This window comes from Lissotriton vulgaris, chromosome 1_1 (assembly GCF_964263255.1).
Source record: "Lissotriton vulgaris chromosome 1_1, aLisVul1.2, whole genome shotgun sequence".
Taxonomy (NCBI): domain Eukaryota; kingdom Metazoa; phylum Chordata; class Amphibia; order Caudata; family Salamandridae; genus Lissotriton; species Lissotriton vulgaris.
This window is the reverse complement of record NC_141685.1, coordinates 2,052,457,369-2,052,468,754: the sequence shown is the minus strand read 5'-3', so window position 1 is coordinate 2,052,468,754 and position 11,386 is coordinate 2,052,457,369. Positions and strand designations below refer to the sequence as shown.

Here is an 11,386-nt window from a genome sequence, read left to right as displayed (position 1 = left end):
CACATCCATGCACCCTAACTTTCTGTTTTCAGAAATGGAAATACACCAATCACTGCTAATGAATCATTAGCATTGGAAATCCACAGTTTTTTTTCTTTACAAACTCCTACTGTTTCAACTGCCCTTTCATTACCACACTTCATCTGACTGCAGCACAACCTTCTCCCACCATGTTTAACGTCTGGATTGTTGGACATAGTTACATCCACTGGGCTCAAAGGTATGCCGAGAACAGAAATTTACACAACCTCAATTTACAAGATGTGGAAATTAAGTGGTTGGGCCAAAGAGGATTAAAATGTCACCAATTGATACCATTGGTGAAAACCTTTATGCATTTGCCAAAACCTGACCTGTTAATTGTGCACTGTGGAGGTAATGATTTGGGCACTTTGACAGGAGTAGGTCTGGAAATGCTATTAAAGGACACCTTTGAGCAATTAATGGCACTTTTTCCTCAAACTGCCTTGGTATATTCCAATATATGCCAAAGACAGAAATGGAGGTGGTCCAATCAATTTTGTCCACAAATTGAGAAGTCGAGGAAGCATGTAAATAAGTCTGTTTCAGCTTTCATGAGAGACCATGGAATGGGCTCCCTGTACAACAATAACTTGCGTTACTACATGCAAGATATCTATAGAGGAGATGGAGTTCACTTCTCAGATGAGGGCAACAGAATTTTCATTCTGAATTTAAGAATGTGCATTGGTACCTACTTATAAGTACCTAAATGTACCATAAACCCAAAAGCTCTTCTCAGAGCTACCCTTCATCTAATCACTCACAATTATTATTTTTTTCTAACTTTTTTCGCTAATTTTCCACAAAATACGCTCCCCGGTTCGCTAACCGAAAGCTAACCTCGCGGAATTTTTTTAAAAAATGTTTTTTTCCGCACATTTAAACCTCGTCAGCCACCCTCAGAAAACCTAGGGGGTCAAGATAAGTCTAGCGTGCCCCCTTCTACACATTCTGAACATTATTTGCCCTCCATCTTGTATCTTAATGCGACCGAAACACAAAATGGTGGACTCCCGTGACGCTTAAGGTTCGCTAACCGGGCCGCTTTCCAGAAAGCGGTCCTAAAAAAAGGTGGGAAAGTAATTAGCAGAAAAACGACTAGAGACACTCTCACCTTATATAGATTACCTCATACTACATAACAATCCCTTTCATTCTCACAAATTTGATTGAAATTTCATTTAGCCATTTAGCCTGTAGACCTATCTAAATACCCTGAGGTAAATTACTTCACAAAACACATATAAAATATTGAAATTGACAACCAATGAAAACTTTACTTTCATTTACAATTTTTATTACCTGACATTTGATTGGTTATATACCTGAATATATATAAAGGAAGAGAAGGAAACACAGCCATTTTCACTGCTACTTCCTGAACTACATTTAAAGAGCCTTTTCACCTCCCTGTAAAGTTATTTGATAATTTGTAAGTGGCACTTTAAATTAATTTGTAAAAATGTTTATTGATAATTATTTACTGACCCCCTGCTATAGTTATAGATACAGATAACCTCCTCTGTTACATTTATTGATTGACTTACACTTCTCTGCTATAATTATGAATTTACTTACTTTAACTTCACTGTTAAAAAAACAGAACAACATGTCTGAACTTAAACCCAACAGTGCCCTAAGTCTTCTAATATAATTTTTTTTTTTAGGCAATTTACAGCAAAAAAATGGAAGGGGAGCAAGAAGAAACTAATGTTTCCTTCGAGATTACATCCGAAGACATTGTAACTGAAGAAAATGTGGATGAAGATTTTATGGATCAATCTTTTGACGAACAATTTATTCAAACCTTACAAGAGACAGAAACATCCATGTTCGACGAGATACCAGATGATATCATGCTGGAAGTTTTAATAAACTATGAAAATAATAAATAATTTTTTTTAAAATCAAAATAAATAAATAAATAAAAAAAACGAACAAAAACAACAAATAATTAACATACAGTATTAGAAAAGTCTATCATTCTTTTATCCTTAAAGTACGCTGCCCAGAACGCTTTCCGGTTCGCGAACTTGGCGCTTACCACGCAAAAAAAATATATATATTTTTTTTTTTTTGAACCCTCCTAGGCCCTTTTAAAACCTCCACATAAAACCTAGGGGGTCAACGAGGATCTACTATGCCCCCTTATGGTAACTACCCCCTTTGTTTTTGCCTCCTCTTGTCTCTCGATCCTACCGAGAGACAAGATGGCGGCCGCTCCGGACTGTTTAGAATGTTGACAGACACCGAAGGGCCAATCAGCTTCGCTTCGCAAAGTTCCGATACGCGAAAAGTTCGCTAACCGGATCGCTGCCCAGAGCGCTGTTACAGATATATATCTTGATTTAAACGGTAATTTCTCAAAATCCACTGAAGCACATATATTGAGACCTAGCAAAGGCACATCGGGCTAACAGTCCCTACAATTTTGCCAAGTTTCGTGAAAATCCATTCAGCCGTTCGGCCTAAAAGTGAGTCCAACCGCCCTATGGAAATTAACATGGGAAAAACGCGTTTTGGGACCCCCCTTTTTTCTCGGCCCCCCCTTGACGACCCCCCCCCCAAATTTTCAGGGGCTGCTCAGAAACAAAATGTGCCATTTTCCTGAAAATTTCAGCCGATTCCGTCCACAAACGCTAAAGTTATTAGACCTAGAATTTTCAGAAATGCCATAGGGAAAAAATCCTAACTATATATACCTACTGGCGACCGCCAGTAGGTAATATATATATATATATATATATATATATATATATATATATATATATATATATATATTCACTGAAAAAATCATACGTTTCAGGCACGTTATAGTTAGAAATTAGCATTTAAAAAACCTTAGAAATTCACTGAATAAACCATGGTTTCAGGGGCATTATAGTTAGTTGGGCATTTCACTTGTACAAAACCATAGCATTTCCCCCGTTATAGTTATTTAAGCTAACTATAACTCGCACACCCACAATGCACTGCTGATGACGTCACATTTACATCACTCATGACATGGTCAGTTACATCACTCATGACATCACTGATGACATCTCAAATTACTTCACATATGGCATCACTGATGACATCATCCAGTGAATGTGTGTTTTTCTGAAAATTAAATATCTTTTATATATCTATATCTTCAGTTCGTTTGAAGAATAAATGGGTATATAAGTTTATAAAAGGATAATGTTTTTGTAAAATTTATTGTATAACTGACTGATTAAGTGTATCTTAGTGAATACAAGGGCTAGCGAGTATTGCTTAAATATGTAAATATCTGTATCAGGCTCTCACTTTGTGTATAAATGACTGCATGGGTTGGTGAGTAGCTACATGAGTGTCTAAATGGCTTATTAGTTGTTTTTTTGGGTATCACTATGAGTGTGTGAGTGTCTGTGTGGTTTGCTGGGGGGTATTACTTAGTGCATCGATGCATGAATGAGTGAGTCACTGTTTGTATGTGTTGAAGACAGTATGTGTACAAGACTGTATGGGTGAATGAGTGTGTGTATGGGAGTGTTTGTGAGTGAATTACGTTTTCAATAGTGTCTTTATGAGTAACTACATATGTTTTAAACTAGTATATGTCAGTATTTGTGTATAAACGTGAGTATATGCGAGAGTGAGTGATTGCAAGGGTTCCTGCATAAATAAGTATGTGTTTTTGTAATTGATGGTTTAAGAGAGTAAGTATGTGTAAGTTTCTGTAGAAGTAAGTGTGGTGGTGTGAGTATAACTGTATATGCAAGTAAATGGATGTTTGCTACTTTGCATGTGTGACTGTGTGTGAGTAAGTCTGGATGAGTGTCGGTGTGTAACAGGAAGTATAGGTATATGAATACATGATGAGTGAGTACATATATGAGTGACTGTATAGGACTGTTAGTGAATGAGTGGATGTGAGTGTAGATCTTGGAATTACTGAATAGATGTGTTTTTAACTGGTATTGGTATGTCATTTGTTTTGAAAATGTCAGATTGTATTTTGGAGTATGTGTATTAAAGATTATATTAGGGTGACAGGAGGTCTGCCACTCTATCACAAGGATGATGTCATCAGTGATGTCATTTGAGATGTCATTTGTGATGTCATTAGTGGTGTCACTGACCATGTCATAAGTGATGTAATATGTGACGTCAACAGCAGTGCATTGCCGGCACACAAGTTATAGTTAGCTGAACTAATTATAACGGGGGAATTTCTATGGTTTTGTACGAGTGAAATGTCCAACTAACTATAACGCTCCTGAAACCCTATGGTATTTCAGTGAATTTTTAAGGTCTTTTTAAATGCTAATTTCTAACTATAACGTGCCTGAAACCTATGGTTTTTTTAGTGACTTTCAAAGGATTTGTAAATGCTAATTATTAACTATAACATGCTGAAACCTATGGTTTTTTCAGTGAATTTCAAAGGTTTTTCAAATCATGTTTCTAACTATGCCAACATAGGTAGGACATGTGATGAAAGAAGAAATAGCGCACTGAAAGAAAAAAAGAAATCCAGAAAGAAGCAACAGAAGTCCACAAAGACGATGAAAAGTGCAGTAAGAAGAAGAGATTTGCTGAAAGAACCAACAGAGGAGCAGAAAGTCCTCCTGTGCCCACAACTTTTTCAGACAGGAACAGGTGGTACTGAATCTGACTAACCAGGCCTAGAACCAGTGCTATGCTAAAATACACTTAGAATACAATGAAAACACCTACATACACTAGGGAACAGTATGCGTTGGGGTACCCCTCTGATTAGCATGACCTCCTCTGTAGGACCCTAATACATAATAGGGCAGGGGGGTTAAAACTACCTCTTAAAATGCACCACAGGGCGTGTTTGCACACTGGTGAAGAGAGGGGGGCCTGAGGTGACATGTGCGCAAACACGCCCTGTAGCCGTTTTAAGATGAGGGATAAAGTCTCCTTGAATCCTTGGGGTCCCTGGGATCCAACTAGCCCACCAGGTATGTCCAGTAAGCGCCATAGAGCTGCATTGGAGAGAGGTGTAAAAGGGGCACAGCCTGGACCAGCTCTCTGCAACGCAGCGTAGTGGCACTTACTGGAAGCACCTGGTGGGCTAGTTGGCCCCCAGGGGCCCTCAGAACTGAAGGGGAATGATTTCCCCAACTTAAAATGCACCATGGGGCGTGTTTGCGCATGTCACCTCAGACCCTCTCCCCTCCCTTCACTACTGTTTAAACACCCTGTGGCAGTTTTAAGTTGGGAGATTAAGTCCCCCTGAATTCTGAGGATCCCTATGGTCCAACTAGCCCACTAGGTACCTCAAGTAAGCACCACAGAGCTGCGTTGCAGAGAGGTTTAAAAAGCGGTGTGACCTCTGAACACCTCTCTGCAACGCAGCTCCCTGGCGCATACTGGAGGTACCTGGTGGTCTAGTTGGCCCCCAGAGACCCCAGTATTCAAGGGGAATTAGTTCCCATCATAAAAAGCGCCAGGGGGTGCGTATGCAGAATGCTGCAGGAAGGGAGCGGGGCCTCCGGCGCAAAGCTGGTCTTTCTTTTTTTTTAAAAAAGGAAGCTGTGCGACCACCCTTCCTTTACTGTTTTCTTGGCCCTGGGGACCCCATCACCCAGGGCCTGACCCCTCTTTTTTATTTCTATAAAATGAAAGGGGGCCTCGTGGCGCCCCTCCTGAGGCCATATTTGGCCCCGGGCACCCCATCCCCCAGGGCATGGCCAGGATTTTTTTCTTTTGTTTAAATTATTGTAGGGGGACACCATCCCCCTGGGGCTAGCCTTTCTAGGCTAGCCTTTCTGTTTTTTTAAAAATTAATTTCTTTATAATGTGTGCCAATTTTATTACTCTGCATGCCTTTTCTGCTTGCATCCATGCTAAACATTGTGCAAGGGGCTTGTAAATATGCCCCTCTTTTTTGTATATTGTATCTCAATTGATGCCATTAGTAAAATCCTTTACGCATCTCTCATAGCATTTCATATTGTTTTCTATCTGCTATTCCTATCCCTCTCCATACATTCACTGCTTGCATCCATGTTAAAGGTAGCGCAAAGCGCTTGTACAAAAGGAGCATATTTACAAGCCCAATGAAACCATTTGCACTATCTCTATACCAGCATTGAATCCAAGTATGAGAAACCCTTTAAAAAGAATTCTACCCTATAAGGTAAAAGATACATACTGTGAGCACACACAGCTAACATTATGGAAAAAGATGAAAATATAATTCCTTAATACACATACACACTCAGTGTGATGCTTGTCAAAAGTCTTAAAGAAAGTCATTTCAGCAAAAAACATTTAGCATGGTAAATCGTTTTATAAACAGAGAGTGAGATGACACATACACACAAACAGACAGACGGTGTAGGCAGAGATTGAGATGACACACACATACAAACAGAGAGGTGGTGGAAGGAGAGAGTGAGATGAGGCATGCAAAGAGGGAGATGGTGCAGGCAGAGAGAGATATGAGACACACAAAGAGAGATGTGAACTAGTGTTTATAATGTTTAGTTAATGTAATTGATATGTGCTATGTGAGCAGTGGTCTATAATGTCACATTTTTCTTTTCAACAGATTGTAAATATCTACAGAGTCATAATAGATTATGCCTACGAAAGACCGCCAAAAAAGACTTTATAAGAAAGCTTTATCGACCAAGAGGACTCAATTAGAAGATTCATGCAAAGGACAATCTTCAGAGAAAAGAAAAAATGCTCCTGGTAAGCAAACCAAGGATTTTTTAAGGAAATTGTTAAAATGCAGAAAGAGTCAAGAAAGTGTTTCTATGAAAAAAAACAAAGTGTAAATACAAAGAAAAAGCAGAGGTCACCAAAAAATGGTATAACGGTACGAGGAGATCATAGTGTGTCTGGTAATCGTAGGACAAATCAGTTTATTGACATTCATAGACGGATGTTTCGTAACAGAGTAGTTTTGAATTATTAAAAAATCTTAAGAAATATAATAGGAAAACAGCTTTTACAAGAAAAAGAAAAGAATAGAAAAGTTTGTTGATCAGGCTTTTGAAGTGAACAGAAAGCTGTATATTTTAATAATCAATAGAGTTCGTACTAGATAAGGCAATCAATGATTTGAAATCAAAATATGGAAAAGAGTAATTAATCGGACTAATTTTTGTGATGTTTTTTCGGGAGAAAGGAAGCATAGTTCAAGTTGTGAGCCATTTTTTAATGAAGAGAGTTACTTTCAAGGTAATGTTTTGGTGCATGCAGTTGACACCAGTGGTCGAGCATATGAGGTGTCCAGTTGAAAAAGAAAAAATTGTGCCTAGAAATGCTGATGAGGTGTTAGCTGATGAAGTTTTAGGGAGATGTCCTAAGGCTCTGGAGTATACTTGGAATTGTAGTAGTATTTGTAGTGTGCAACAGGATTCTATTATTTTGTTTTGTAATTTCTTACGTACATATAGTAAGAAAAGTCTAAAACAAAAGTTTAAGATGTTGCAAGACTTAGATCCTTGCAGAGTGAGGGAAAAAAAAGGTTTGCATGGTCATTCAATGGCTTGTCTTTCTAGAAAAGTATGTCAAGTACTTTTCACCATTTTAGGATGTTAGGAGTGCATCAAACTAAAGTGAGGAAAATAGTGAGAAGGTTGTATTATGCAAAAAGTCCAGCACTTAAGTTAAACAGTTAAACAGTGCTCTTTTGCTGGATCTGAATTAGATGTGAAGAAGATTTGTGAATAAATAGAGTTTTGTTACTTTGGTGAAAAAGAGGACACTGCCGAAAATGATACAGTAATAGAAAGTAATGTGGAAGAGAATGTACAGATTGTAAGTACTCAAAATTTTGATGATGAAATTACAAAGTTTAAGGTCATTTCAAGGGAAAGGCCACATTTTTCTTTTGTGTGTTGTCGATGAACTCATTATAAGACTCGGTTAGATGATTTAAATGTTAAAAGTAAAATGGAAAATAATGAATGGAAGGATTTTGCAACTTATTTGTTGGTTGAGAACTGTTTTGATTTGGGTTCTGATCTATGTATTTGTAAATATTGTTATAATAAATTAAATGAAAACAGAATGCCTGCTAGAGCTGTACATAATAATCTTGAGTTGGTAAAGATTCCGTCTGAATTGATGGGTTTAAATACCTATGAGTGTATTCTGATTCAATGTGTGCATCCTTTTCAGACTATTGTTCGCATGGAGCCTAAGACAGGGAAATTGCCTCCTTCAGATTTACAGAGAGGATTAAAGGGAAGAGTTGTTTATTTGCCTTTAGATTTAAAGAAAAATATTGACACCATTGGAGTAGAAAAAGTGGAAGAGGAACCTCTATTTATTCTAGTTAATGGCGTTCCTACAAAGAGTAAGAAAATCTGGCAAGAATTAGTGGATGTTAGGAAAGTCAAAAAGGCAACGTTGTATTTAGTAAAAAACAATCAGTACTACAAAAATGTATATGTAGGAGAAGAGGAAACAACTGTAGAAGAGGACAGTGATTAATCAGCTGGACAGATTGTAAAAGTAGCTGTGTCTAGAAGTGAACAGATTTATGAGCATTATAGTGTTCATCCTCTGCATTCCAAAGAAGTAATGGGGAATGCAATTGAGTTGTTCCAAATGAAAGAAGCCAAAGGAAGTCCCATAAGTGTATGGGAAGAAAGCTTGGAAGCGCGTTGTTTTCCTCAATTGTTTCCAACAGGTCAAGGTGGAAGATATGATGACCGACCTGTTAGAATTCCTGCGTCGGAATACCGGACTTTAAGATTCTATGCAAAAGATCCAAGATTTCAACAATGCATTCCTTATTTGTTTCATCTTCTGTTTGGGAGTGACTTCTCTGGACTATCTTATGCTGTGAACCATATACTGAAATCTGGAGTACATCTTCAAAATGTTTCGGCAAGGGACTTTATGGATAAAGTCCAAGTGGAAGACAGTATTATGGAATCTCACCTAATCAATCTCATGGCAAGTCAGCGTGGTACGAATGAGTATTGATACCGTCGTCATGGGGAATTGAAATGTATGCTAAGAAACTTAGGAACTCCTACATGGTTCCTCACTCTTAGCTGTGCTGAGTATGCCTGGGAAGACTTACTTGAATTTCTTCGAGAAGCAAATGGAAACATAGAAAATATAGAATTCAAGACACCTGGAGAACTGTGCTCTTTGGATCCAGTTAATGTTTGTAGGTATTTTAATCATCAATTTGAAGCTATGATGTCTTTCATCACAAACAAAAAAAATCCTCCACTTGGAGAGGTTTTGGATTTTTTTCAGAGAAAGGAGTATCAAGCAAGAGGTGCTCCTCAGATACTTATGCTGCTATGGATCAAAGATGCTCCCACATTTGGAACAGATTCGGATGACACAGTGATGAGTTTCATTGAACAATATTCCACATGTGGTGTTCCGAAAAGTACAGAAGAAGACAATTTACGACATCAAGTCTTACGCTTTCAAACCCATCGCTGTGGAAAGTACTGTCGTTTAAACTTCTAATCCAAGGAGAAAATCTAGACAAAATGTCGTTTTGGATTTCCACGACCAGTAATATCTAAAGGAAGAGTGAACAATTTTCTGCCTTCACTGCGACATACTGTGACCAGAAAATCACCGAAAAGTACGTACAACTTGAAAAGAAATGAAGAGTCCAGATACATAAATGACTACAACCCAGTCATTTTGTCCATGTGGAATGGTAACATTGGATATTCAATATGTTGCTGACAACTCTATTGCTGTGGCTCGATATGTAAAGTCTTACATCACAAACTCAGAAAAGACGGAACTGAAGGAAATGTGGGAGGATATTTTGCATGAAAAGAGCCTAATTAAGAAATTATACAGTTTCAGTCTGAAGATGTTGTCCCATCGAGATATTGGAGCATATGAATGTTCAGATCGGTTATCATCAACAAGTCTGTATGCCAAATCCAGATCCATCATTTGGGTGAGTCTAGGTCTTGCTGCAACACGAAACCGAGTTTTGAAGTCTGCACAAGAAATTGAGTATTTGGCAGAGTTTCAACCAAACAGTACAGATATTTTGAAGACAAACATGTTGGATACATATTATCCAAATAAAAAGTAGTCATCTTGAGAATGTTTGTCTCCATGAAGTACTGCAAAGCTATACTTTTAAGAAGAATATGACAGAAGATATCAATAAAGCAGTATATGCTGTAATTGGATGTGAAGGATGTCTGGTGAAACAAAGAAAAGGACATTTGATTAATCATCGTAAATTGAGTTGCGAATCTCCTGATAAAAGGGAATTTTTACTATTTAGCTCTTTTGTAACTCTTTAAGCCATGGCGTTCAGAAAAGGAACTACTTGGGAGATTTTCCCAGTTTTGAAGATTCTTTCAATGCAACCAAGGATACCATAGAATGTCCTGTTTTTTCAAATTATCTGCAAATGTTGAACGATGAAATACAGTAAGAAGCTACCATTGCAGCAGAGATTGCTAGAGACAGTTCTCAAGACAGTCAAAGTTCTGTTTCGTTGAGTCAGGATCCACTAGGAGGACCAATTATCCAAAATGAAGCTGCCACTGCCATGGAAGAGGTGGAAAGAGCCATGGAACAAGCTCAGGAGGATGTAGTTAATTTAGAAGATTTGGAAAATCAACTAAACGTGGAGCAGAAAAAAATATATGATGAAGTCACAGAACAGATTGAACATGGTTTACGTCATGATAAAAAAGAGTGCTCATGTACGTCATTTGAACCTGTCCGACTGTTTTTGAGTGGAGAGGCCAGAACTGGGAAAAGTTTTCTGATTAAATCAATTGCAACTTATCTGCAGAAATCTGAAGAAAAGAACAGAGTCATCACTGTCTTGTGTAGTTACTGCTCCAACTGGGTTGGCAGCACATAACATTAAAGGGATTACTTTACATCGTTTATTGATGCTGCCAGTAGAGCATGATAATAAATTACAATACCACAAGCTATCTGGAGAAGCTTGTTGTGAAGTTGGTAGAGTCCTGAAGAAAATTAAACTTCTTATCATTGATGAGGTAAGCATGGTTTCAAATGTGATGCTTGCTTTTGTGCATTTAAGAATGCAACAAATTCTTAAAACAGAGTATGATGTGTTATTTGGAGGCAAACACATCATTGTCTTTAAGGATCTACTGCAGCTAACTCCAGTGAAAGGACAACCAGTGTTTAAGATGCTTACGCATGAAGATACAAGAAAGTGCCTAGGAAGCATTGGAAATGTGAATATCTGGTTATATTTCCAATATGCAGAACTGCTTCAAAACATGCGGCATGCAAAGGATGAAGATTATAAAAATATTCTACAAGATGTAAGAATTGGAAAAGTAACTGAACATAGCAAAGAAGCTTTACAGTCACAATTAATTTCAAATTTGTTTCCAAAGGAAAATATTCTCCCAGAGAT

The 11,386-nt window shown here is 37.8% G+C and overlaps 1 pseudogene; it reads left to right on the top strand.

Moving 5' to 3' along the window:
* The first annotated feature begins 7,929 nt into the window (after positions 1–7,929).
* Positions 7,930–9,474, top strand: LOC147751597 (uncharacterized; annotated as a pseudogene).
* The last annotated feature ends 1,912 nt before the right edge of the window (positions 9,475–11,386 follow it).